Source organism: Balaenoptera physalus, assembly GCF_965194825.1.
Source record: "Balaenoptera physalus genome assembly, chromosome: 7".
Classification (NCBI taxonomy): Eukaryota; Metazoa; Chordata; class Mammalia; order Artiodactyla; family Balaenopteridae; genus Balaenoptera; species Balaenoptera physalus.
In genome coordinates, this window is record NC_138886.1 from 38,530,820 (window position 1) to 38,543,229 (window position 12,410).

Consider the following 12,410-nt stretch of genomic DNA (forward strand, 5'->3'; position numbering starts at 1 on the left):
TGTATCTTTCTAGAAATTTGTCCATGTTTTCTAAATTATGTAGTTTGTTGGAATACACTTGTTCATAATATTCCCTTATAATTCTCTTTCTTTCATTCTTTATTTTAGTAATTTCAGCCTTTTCTTCTTGGCCAGTCTACCAAAGCCTTGTCCATTTTTCTTTTTATTGGAGTATAATTGCTTTACAATATTACGCTAGTTTCTGCTGTACAACGAAGTGAATCAGCTTTATGTATACCTATATGCCCTCCTTCTTGGACCTCCCACCCCTTCCCCCATCCCACCCATCAAGGTCGTTATTACAGAGCCCCAGCTGAGTTCCCTGTGCTATACCACAGATTCCCACTAGCTATCTATTTGATGCAAAGTAGTGTATATATGTCAATCCTAATCTCCCAATTAACCCCACCCTCCCGTTCCTCTCCTGTGTCCAGACGTCCATTCTCTACATCTACGTGTCTATCCCTGCCTGCAAATAGGTTCACCTGTACCATTTTTCTAGATTCCACATACATGCGTTAATATACAATATTTGTTTTTCCCTTTCTGACTTACTTCACTCTGTATGACAGACTCTAGGTCCATCCACATCTCTACAAATGACTCAGTTTTGATCATTTTTATTCCTGAGTAATATTCCATTGTATATATGTACCACATCTTCTTTATCCATTCTTCTGTTGATGGACATTTAGGTTGTTGCCATGTCCTGGCTATTGTCAATAGTGCTGCAATGAGTATTGGGGTACATGTGTCTTTTTGAATTATGGTTTTCTCTGGGTAAATGCCCAGTAGTGCGATTGCTGAGTCATATGGTAGTTCTATTTTTAGTTTTTTAAGGAACCTCCATACTGTTCTCCATAGTGGCTGTATCAATTTACATTCCCACCAACAGTGCAAGAGGGTTCCCTTTTCTCCACACCCTCCAGCATTTATTGTTTGTAGATTTTTTAATGATGGCCATTCTGATCGGTGTGAGGCGATACCACACTGTGGTTCTGATTTGCATTTCTCTAATGATTAGTGATGTTGAGCATCCTTTCATGTGTTTGTTAGCAATCTGTATATCTTCTTTGAAGAAATGTCTATTTAGGTGTTCCGCCCATTTTTTGACTGAGTTGTTTGTTTTTTTGATACTAAGCCGCATGAGCTGTTAGTATATTGTGGAGATTAATCCCTTGTCAGTTGCGTCATTTGCAACTATTTTCTCCCATTCTGAGGGTCGTCTTTTCGTCTTGATTCTGGTTTCCCTTGCTGTGCAAAAGCCTGTAAGTTTAATTAGGTTCCATTTGTTTATTTTTGTTTTTATTTCCCTTACTCTAGGAGGTGGGTAAAAAAAGATCTTGCTGTGATTTATGTCAAAGAGTGTTCTTCCTATGTTTTCCTCTAAGAGTTTTATGGTGTCCGGTCTTACATTTAGGTCTCGAATCCATTTTGAGTTTATTTTTGTGTATGGTGTTAGGGAGTGTTCTAATTTCATTCTTTTACATGTAGCTGTCCAGTTTTCCCAGCACCACTTATTGAAGAGGCTGTCTTTTCTCCATTGTGTGTTCTTGCCTCCTTTGTCACAGATTAGGTGACCATAAGTGCATGGGTTTATCTCTGGGCTTTCTATCCTGCTCCACTGATCTATATTTCTGTTTTTTGTGCCAGTACCATACTGTCTTAATAACTGTAGCTTTGTAGTATAGTCTGAAGTCACAGAGCCTGATTACTCCAGCTCTGTTTTTCTTTCTCAAGATTGCTTTGGCTATTCGGGGTCTTTTATGTTTCCATATGAATTGTAAAAGTTTTTGTTCTAATTCTGTGAAAAATGCCATTGGTAATTTCACAGGGATTGCACTGAATCTGTAGACTGGACAGTATAGTCATTTTCACAATACTGATTCTTCCCATCCAAGAACACAGTATATCTCTCCATATGTTTGTGTCAGCTTTGATTTCTTTCATCAGTGTTTTATACTTTTCTGTGCACAGATCTTTTGCCTCCTTAGGTAGGTTTATTCCTAGGTAGTTTATTCTTTTTGTTGCAATGGTAAATGGAAGTGTTTTCTTAAATTTTCTTTTTGATCTTTTGTTGTTAGTGTATAGGAATGCAAGAGATTTCTGTGCATTAATTTTGTATACCGCAACATTGCCAAATTCATTGATTAGCTCTAGTAGTTTTCTGGTGGCATCTTTAGGATTTTCTATGTATAGTATCATGTCATCTGCAAACAGACAGTTTTACTTCTTCTTTTCCAATTTGGATTCCTTTTATTTCTTTTTCTTCTCTGATTGCTATGGCTAAGACTTCCAAAACTATGTTGAATAACAGTGGCAAGAGTGGACATCATTGTCTTCTTCCTGATCTTAGAAGAAATGCTTTCAGTTTTTCACCATTGAGAATGACGTTTGATGTGGGTTTGTCATATGTCCCCTTTATTATTTTGAGGTAGGTTCCCTTTATGTTCACTTTCTGGAAAGTTTTTATCATAAATCGGTGTTGAATTTTGTCAAAAGCTTTTTCTGCATCTATTGAGATGATCATATGGTTTTTATTCTTCAGTTTGTTAATATGCTGTATCACATTGATTGATTTGCATATATTGAAGAATCCTTGCATCCCTGGGGTAAATCCCACTTGATGATGGTGTATGGTCCTTTTACCATTTTGTTGGATTCTGTTTGCTAGTATTTTGTTGAGGATTTTTGTGTCTTTGTTCATCACTGATATTGGCCTGTAATTTTCTTTTTTTGTGTGGTATCTTTGTCTGGTTTTAGTATCACAGTGATGGTTGCCTCATAGAATGAGCTTGCGAGTGTTCCTCCATTGGCAATTTTTTGGAAGAGTTTGAGAAAGATGGGTGTTAGCTGTTCTCTAAATGTTTGATTGAATGCACCTGTGAAGACATCTGGTCTTGGACTTTTGTTTGTTGGAAGATTTTAAATCACAGTTTCAATTTCATTACTTGTAATTTGTTTTTTCATGTTTTCTATTTCTTCCTGGTTCAGTCTTGAGAGATTGTACCTTTCTATGAGTTTGTCCATGTCTTCCAGGTGTCCATTTTATTGGCATATAGTTGTTTGTAGTAGTCTTTTATGATCCTTTGTATTCCTGCCATGTCAGTTGTAATTTCTCCTTTTTCATTTCTAATTTTATTGATTTGAGTCCTCTCCCTTTTTTTCTTGATGAGTCTGGCTAAAGTTTTGTTTATCTTCTCCAAGAACCAACTTTTAGTTTTAGTGATCTTTGCTATTGTTTTCTTTGTTCCTATTTCATTTACTTGTGCTCTGATCTTCATGATTTCTTTCCTTCTACTAACTTTGGGTTTTCTTTGTTCTTCTTCCTCTAGTTGCTTTAGGTGTAAGGTTAGATTGTTTATTTGAGATTTTTCTTGCTTCTTGAGGTGAGACTGTATTGCTATAAACTTCCTTCTTAGAACTGCTACTGCTGCATCTCACAGGTTTTGGGTCATCACGTTTTCGTTGTCATTTGTGTCTAAGTATTTTTTTCCTCTTTGATTTCTTCAGTGACCTCTTGGTTATTTAGAAGCACACTGTTTAGCCTCCATATATTTGTGTTTTTTTACAGTTGTTTCCTTGTAATTGATTTGTAATCTCATAGCATTGTGGTCAGAAAATATGATTTCAATGTTCTTAAATTTTCCAAGGCTTGATTTGTGACCCAAGATGTGATGTATCTTGGAGAATGTTCCATGTGCACTTGAGAAGAAAGTGTATTCTGCTGCTTTCAGGAGGAATGTCCTATAAATATCAATTAAATGTATCTGGTCTATTGTGTCATTTAAAGCTTGTGTTTCCTTATTAATTTTCTGTCTGGATGATCTGTCCATTGGTGTAAGTGGGTTGTTAAAGTCCCCTACTATTATTGTGTTACTATCAATTTCCCCTTTTATGGCTGTTAGCATTTGCCTTATGTATTGAGGTGCTCCTATGTTCAGTGCATAAATATTTATAATTGTTATATCTTCCTTTTGGATTGATCCCTTGATTATGAGTGTCTTTCCTTATCTCTAGAAACAGTCTTTATTTTAAAGTCTATTTTGTCTGACATGAGAACTGTTACTCCAGCTTTCTTTTGATTTCCATTTGCATGGAATATCTTTTTCCATCCCCTCACTTTCATTCTGTATGTGCCCCTAGGTCTGAAGCGGGTCTCTTGTGGACAGCATATATATGGGTCTTGTTTTTTAATCCATTAAGCCAGTCTGTTTCTTTTGGTTGGAGCATTTAATCCATTTACACTGAAGGTAATTATCGATATGTATATTCCTGTTACCATTCTTAATTGTTTGGGGGTTTTTTTTGTGGGTCTTTTTCTTCTCTTGTGTTTCCTGTCTAGAGATCTTCCTTTAGCATTTGTTATAAAGCTGGTTTGGTGGTGTTTAATTCTCTGAGCTTTTGCTTGTCTGTAAAGCTTTTGATTTCTCCATCTAATCTGAATGAGATCTTTGCTGGGTAGGTCTTAGGTAGGGATTGGGGGCTAGGCTCAGGACCCGCTCAGCCAGAAAAGGCCCTGGTGGGGTGGGGGGCGGGGCTTAGGCTCAGCACGGCTGTGGGGAGGCATCAGAGTGCAGAGGTTTTTGCCTGGGACCCCAGCTGGCTTCCCGGAGGCCAAGTGGATGGGGGAAATGCTGGCCATGTTCCCCTCTGATTCTCCGATCCCCCACAGGTCTCTCCTCATCCCTGTTGATCCCCTCCCCATGGGTGGGCTCCTCCCTACTGTGGGAACCCCTCCCCTCCCCCAGCCGCCCCTCAGAGGCATCAGTCCTATCCTGCCTCTACCTCTCCTCCCCCTCCATCCCCCCACCTCCTACTCAGTCACTCAGGGGTTCCTTCTGTCCCCTTAGGTGTCCGAGCTCCCCCACCAGAGCCTGGTAGGTGCCCTAGTTGTGAGGAGACGTGAACTCTGCAACCTCCTACTCTGCCACCTTGACTCCGCCCCTCACAAAGGTATTGAATTTTGAGGCTACCACATTGCTGGGGAAATGGGGATGGATCTAAGACAAATTAAAATACCACAAAGCTCACCATTATTACTGAGATTTGGCCAGTTATCTTATATAAACACTCCTCATGTTGTTGCAAGCCTTTGATTAATTTCCATTGTTCTGAAAACATTGATTGTGACAATTTTTTGTCACATAGTGTTCTCATAGCTTTTATAGAGCAGAGGATTTTTGTATGTCCTTACTTTGCCATTCCTACTGATATAACTCTAAAGTATCTTTACTACAGGTTGTTTTAACAAATCTAACCATCTTGGAGTGAAATACATTTAAGACAGTTGTTGAAATATACGTAATTTAGTAAATGAACAAGAGCTGCAAAAGAATATGGGGAAAGCTTAAGTTTGTTTATTAGGGATTTAAGATTCTGAAAGATATTTTTAGTGTTTTCTTAAAGATATAATTTTTATACAATAAAGTGTACAAATCTTAGCGTATAGCTTGATGAATTTTGTATACTGCTATATAACCACCACTTAGATCAACATGTATAACATTTCCATCTCCCCAAAAGGCTCTTCAAATCCCATTCGCTGTCTACCCTCTTCCTCTAGAGGTAATCATGATTTTAACTTTATCACAATTACTACCATATATTACTTTCTCTTGTTCTTGAACTTCATATAAATAAAATCTTATAATATCTATTCTTTTGTGTCTTGCTTCTTGCACTCAACATGTTTTTAAGAATGATCCATGTTGCTGAGTATATAAGGAGTTGGTTTTTTTCTACTGTTGTTAAAATATACCACTGTCTCTTTATCTGTCCTACTATTGATGAACATTTGTGGTGCTTCCACTTGGGAACTATTATGAATAAAGATACTACGAACATTCTTGTACTGCCTTTTCATTGATTCCTCTTGGGTATATACCTAGAAGGGGAATTGCTGGATCACTAGGTAGACAGCTGTTTAGCTTTAATAGGTACTGCCGGAGGATTAACCAAGATGGCGGAGTAGAAGGACATGCTCTCACTCCCTCTTGCGAGAGCACCAGAATCACAACTGGCTGCTGGACAATCATTGACAGGAAGACCCTGGACTTCACCAAGGAGGATACCCCACGTCCAAGGACAGAGGAGAAGCCACAGTGAGATGGTAGGAGGGGCGCAATCAGAGTAAAATCAAATCCCATAGCTGCTGGGTGGGTGACTCACAGACTGGCGAACACTTATACCACAGAAGTCCACCCACTGGAGTGAAGCTTCTGAGCCCCACGTCAGGCTTCCCAACCTGGGGGTCCGGCAACGGGAGGAGGAATTCCTAGAGAATCAGACTTTGAAGCCTAGTGGGAATTGATTGCAGGACTTCGACAGGACTGGGGGAAACAGAGACCCCACTCTTGGAGGGCACACACAAAGTAATGTGTGCATCGCGACCCAGGGGAAGGAGCAGTGACCCTGGGGGAGACTGAACCAGACCTACCTGCTGGTGTTGGGGGGTCTCCTGCAGCGGTGGGTGGTGGCTCTGTTTCACCGTGGGGACAAGGACACTGGCAGCGGAGGTTCTGGGAAGTGCTCCTTGGCGTGAGCCCTCCCATAGTCTGCCATTAACCCCACCAAAGAGCCCAGGTAGGCTCCAGTGTTGGGTTGCCTCAGGCCAAACAACCAACAGGGAGGGAACCCAGCCCCACCCATCAACAGTCAAGTGGATTAAAGTTTAACTGAGCTCTGACTGCCACAGCAACAGTCAGCTCTACCCACCACCAGAGCCTCCCATCAAGCCTCTTAGATAGCCTCAACCACCAGAGGGCAGACAGCAGAAGCAAGAAAAACTACAATCCTGCAGCCTGTGGACCAAAAACCACAGTTACAGAAAGATAGACAAGATGAAAAGGCAGAGGGCTATGTACCAGATGAAGGAACAAGAAAAAACCCCAGAAAAACAACTAAATGAAGTGGAGATAGGCAACCTTCCAGAAAAAGAATTCAGAATAATGATAGTGAAGATGATCCAGGACCTCGGAATAAGAATGGAGGCAAAGATTGAGAAGATGCAAGAAATGATTAACAAAGACCTAGAAGAATTAAAGAACAAACAAACAGAGATGACCAACACAATAACTGAAATGAAAACTACACTAGAAGGAATCAATAGCAGAATAACTGAGGCAGAAGAACGGATAACTGACCTGGAAGACAGAATGGTGGAATTCACTGCTGCGGAACAGAATAAAGAAAAAAGAATGAAAAGAAATGAAGACAGCCTAAGAGACCTCTGGGACAACATTAAACGCAACAACATTCGCATTATAGGGGTCCCAGAAGGAGAAGAGAGAGAGAGAAAGGACCAGAGAAAATATTTGAAGAGATTATAGTCGAAAACTTCCCTAACATGGGAAAGGAAATAGCCACCCAACTCCAGGAAGCGCAGAGAGTCCCATACAGGATAAACCCAAGGAGAAACATGCCGAGACACATAGTAATCAAAGTGGCAAAAATTAAAGACAAAGAAAAATTATTGAAAGCAGCAAGGGAAAAAAGACAAATAACATACAAGTGAACACCCATAAGGTTAACAGCTGATTTCTCAGCAGAAACTCTACAAGCCAGAAGGGAGTGGTATGATATACTTAAAGTGATGAAAGGGAAGAACCTACAACCAAGATTACTCTACCCGGCAAGGATCTCATTTAGATTTGATGGAGAAATCAAAAGCTTTACAGACAAGCAAAAGCTAAGAGAATTCAGCACCACCAAACCAGCTCTACAACAAATGCTAAAGGAACTTCTCTAAGTGGGAAACACAAGAGAAGAAAAGGACCTACAAAAACAAACCCAAAACAATTAAGAAAATGGTCATAGGAACATACATATCGATAATTACCTTAAACGTGAATGGATTTAATGCCCCAACCAAAAGACATAGACTGGCTGAATGGATACAAAAAAAAGACCCATATATATGCTGTCTACAAGAGACCCACTTTAGACCTAGGGACACATACAGACTGAAAGTGAGGGGATGGAAAAAGATATTCCATGCAAATGGAAATCAAAAAAAAGCTGGAGTAGCTATACTCATATCAGATAAAATAGACGTTAAAATAAAGAATGTTACAAGAGACAAGGAAGGACACTACATAATGATGAAGGGATCAATCCAAGAAGAAGATATAACAATTATAAATATATATGCACCCAACATAGGAGCACCTCAATACATAAGGCAACTGCTAACAGCTATAAAAGAGGAAATCGACAGTAACACCATCATAGTGGGGGACTTTAACACCTCATTTACACCAATGGACAGATCATCCAAAATGAAAATAAATAAGGAAACAGAAGCTTTAAATGACACAATAGACCAGATAGATTTAATTGATATATATAGGACATTCCATCCAAAAACAGCAGATTACACATTCTTCTCAAGTGCGCCTGGAACATTCTCCAGGATAGATCACATCTTGGGTCACAAATCAAGCCTCAGTAAATTTAAGAAAATTGAAATCATATCAAGCATCTTTTGTGACCACAACGCTATGAGATTAGAAATGAATTACAGGGAAAAACACGTAAAAAAGACAAACACATGGAGGCTAAACAATACGTTACTAAATAACCAAGAGATCACTGAAGAAATCAAAGAGGAAATCAAAAAATACCTAGAGACAAATGACAATGAAAACACGACGACCCAAAACCTATGGGATGCAGCAAAAGCAGTTCTAAGAGGGAAGTTTATAGCTATACAAGCCTACCTAAAGAAACAAGAAAAATCTCAAGTAAACAATCTAACCTTACATCTAAAGGAACTAGAGAAAGAAGAACAAACAAAACCCAAAGTTAGCAGAAGGAAAGAAATCATAAAGATCAGAGCACAAATAAATGAAATAGAAACAAAGAAAACAATAGCAAAGATCAATAAAACTAAAAGTTGGTTCTTTGAGAAGATAAACAAAATTGATAAGCCATTAGCCAGACTCATCAAGAAAAAGAGGGAGAGGACTCAAATCAATAAAATCAGAAATGAAAAAGGAGAAGTTACAACAGACACCGCAGAAATACAAAGCATCCTAAGAGACTACTACAAGCAAGTTTATGCAAATAAAATGGACAACCTGGAAGAAATGGACAAATTTTTAGAAAGGTATAACCTTCCAAGACTGAACCAGGAAGAAACGGAAAATATGAACAGACCAATCACAAGTAATGAAATTGAAACTGTGATTAAAAATCTTCCAACAAACAAAAGTCCAGGACCAGATGGCTTCACAGGTGAATTCTATCAAACATTTAGAGAAGAACTAACACCTATCCTTCTCAAACTCTTCCAAAAAATTGCAGAGGAAGGAACACTCCCAAACTCCTTCTATGAGGCCACCATCACCCTGATACCAAAACCAGACAAAGACACTACAAAAAAAGAAAATTACAGACCAATATCACTGATGAATATAGATGCAAAAATCCTCAACAAAATACTAGCAAACAGAATCCAACAACACATTAAAAGGACCATACACCACGATCAAGTGGGATTTATCCCAGGGATGCAAGGATTCTTCAATATACGCAAATCAATCAATGTGATACACCATATTAACAAACTGAAGAATAAAAACCATATGATCATCTCAATAGATGCAGAAAAAGCTTTTGACAAAATTCAACACCCATTTATGATAAAAACTCTCCAGAAAGTGGGCATAGAGGGAACCTACCTCAACATAATAAAGGCCATATATGACAAACCCACAGCAAACATCATTCTCAATGGTGAAAAACTGAAAGCATTTCCTCTAAGATCAGGGACGAGACAAGGATGTCCACTCTCACCACTATTATTCAACATAGTTTTGGAAGTCATAGCCACGGCAATCAGAGAAGAAAAAGAAAGAAAAGGAATACAAATTGGAAAAGAAGAAGTAAAACTGTCACTGTTTGCAGATGACATGACACTATACATAGAGAATCCTAAAAATGCTACCAGAAAACTACTAGAGCTAATCAATGAATTTGGTAAAGTTGCAGGATACAAAATTAATGCACAGAAATCTCTTGCATTCCTAGACACTAATGATGAAAAATCTGAAAGAGAAATTATGGAAACACTCCCATTTACCATTGCAACAAAAAGAATAAAATACCTAGGAATAAACCTACCTAGGGAGACAAAAGACCTGTATGCAGAAAACTATAAGACACTGATGAAAGAAATTAAAGATGATACCAACAGATGGAGAGATATACCATGTTCTTGGATTGGAAGAATCAACATTGTGAAAATGAGTATACTACCCAAAGCAATCTACAGATTCAATGCAATCCCTATCAAATTACCAATGGCATTTTTTACGGAGCTAGAACAAATCTTAAAATTTGTATGGAGACACAAAAGACCCCGAATAGCCAAAGCAGTCTTGAGGGAAAAAAACGGAGCTGGAGGAATCAGACTCCCTGACTTCACACTATACTACAAAGCTACAGTAATCAAGACAATATGGTACTGGCACAAAAACAGAAACATAGATCAATGGAACAAGATAGAAAGCCCAGAGATTAACCCACGCACCTGTGGTCAACTAATCTATGACAAAGGAGGCAAAGATATACAATGGAGAAAAGACAGTCTCTTCAATAAGTGGTGCTGGGAAAACTGGACAGCTACATGTAAAAGAATGAAATTAGAATACTCCCTAACACCATACACAAAAATAAACTCAAAATGGATTAGAGACCTAAATATAAGACTGGACACTATAAAACTCTTAGAGGAAAACATAGGAAGAACACTCTTTGACATAAATCGCAGCAAGATCTTTTTTGATCCACCTCCTAGAGTAATGGAAATAAAAACAAAAATAAACAAATGGGACCTAATGAAACTTCAAAGCTTCTGCACAGCAAAGGAAACCATAAACAAGACGAAAAGACAACCCTCAGAATGGGAGAAAATATTTGCAAATGAATTAACGGACAAAGGATTAATCTCCAAAATATATAAACAGCTCATTCAGCTCAATATTAAAGAAACAAACATCCCAATCCAAAAGTGGGCAGAAGACCTAAATAGACATTTCTCCAAAGAAGACATACAGATGGCCACGAAGCACATGAAAAGCTGCTCAACATCACTAATTATTAGAGAAATGCAAATCAAAACTACAATGAGGTATCACCTCACTCCTGTTAGAATGGGCATCATCAGAAAATCTGCAAACAACAAATGCTGGAGAGGGTGTGGAGAAAAGGGAACCCTCTTGCACTGTTGGTGGGAATGTAAATTGATACAGCCACTATGGAGAACGATATGGAGGTTCCTTAAAAAACTAAAAATAGAATTACCATATGACCCAGCAATCCCACTACTGGGCATATACCCAGAGAAAACCGTAATTCAAAAAGACACATGCACCCGAATGTTCATTGCAGCACTATTTACAATAGCCAGGTCATGGAAGCAACCTAAATGCCCATCAACAGACGAATGGATAAAGAAGTTGTGGTACATATATACAATGGAATATTACTCAGCCATAAAAGGGAACGAAATTGAGTCATTTGTTGAGACGTGGATGGATCTAGAGACTGTCATACAGAGCGAAGTAAGTCAGAAAGAGAAAAACAAATATCGTATATTAATGCATGTATGTGGAACCTAGAAAAATGGTACAGATGAGCCGGTTTGCAGGACAGAAGTTGAGACACAGATGTAGAGAATGGACATATGGACACCAAGGGGGGAAAACTGCGTTGGGGGGGGGATGGTGGTGTGCTGAATTGGGCGATTGGGATTGACATGTATACACTGATGTGTATAAAATTGATGCCTAATAAGAACCTGCAGTATAAAAAAACAAACAAAGAAAACAACTAATACTAAACTTTCATTGGGTTATTTGTATGGAAATATGTTAATATAAATGTTTCAGACATTACATGAAATTTCTAAAAATCTTATATTTGTATTTGTATGGAAATATGTATGGAAATATGTTAATATAAATGTTTCAGACATTACATGAAATTTCTAAAAAAAAAAAAAAAAAAAAATAGCAAAAACCTGTCAGCCTTCTAGTATACGAGGACCGATCCAAAACAACTGGAAGTGCAAGAAAGCAGCTATGCCAAATGTACTTGCATCAATTAAGCTCTGGAGCAGTTACTACCCTCTTCAGAGATCACAATGTTCAACATGTGCCCATCGTCAAAATGCCCACTCTTGCAGGACATGATCAACATCAAGACTATAATGTTCCATTTTTTAAACTGCAAGTGGAATATCGGTTAAGTATCCCAATCATAAACGCTTCACAAAAATCTGATTTAGTGCTATAATTATCAATGTGTTTTAACCCAAAAGCCATGATTCCTCTGATGTGAACGAATGTTTATTTAACTTATGGAAGATGGTTATTTAGGGGTCCTAAGCACAGGAAAGCATGTTA

General features: G+C 38.3%; 1 long non-coding RNA gene across 1 annotated transcript in view; it reads left to right on the forward strand.

The window, feature by feature from the left end:
- The window catches only part of LOC309663858, a 424,398-nt gene extending 412,430 nt beyond the window's left edge, over positions 1 to 11,968 (forward strand). The window contains exon 2 of the long non-coding RNA XR_014265500.1: positions 8,952 to 11,968. This is a non-coding gene — a long non-coding RNA (uncharacterized lncRNA). The remainder of the gene's footprint in view (positions 1 to 8,951) is intronic.
- Positions 11,969 to 12,410: the final 442 nt, after the last annotated feature.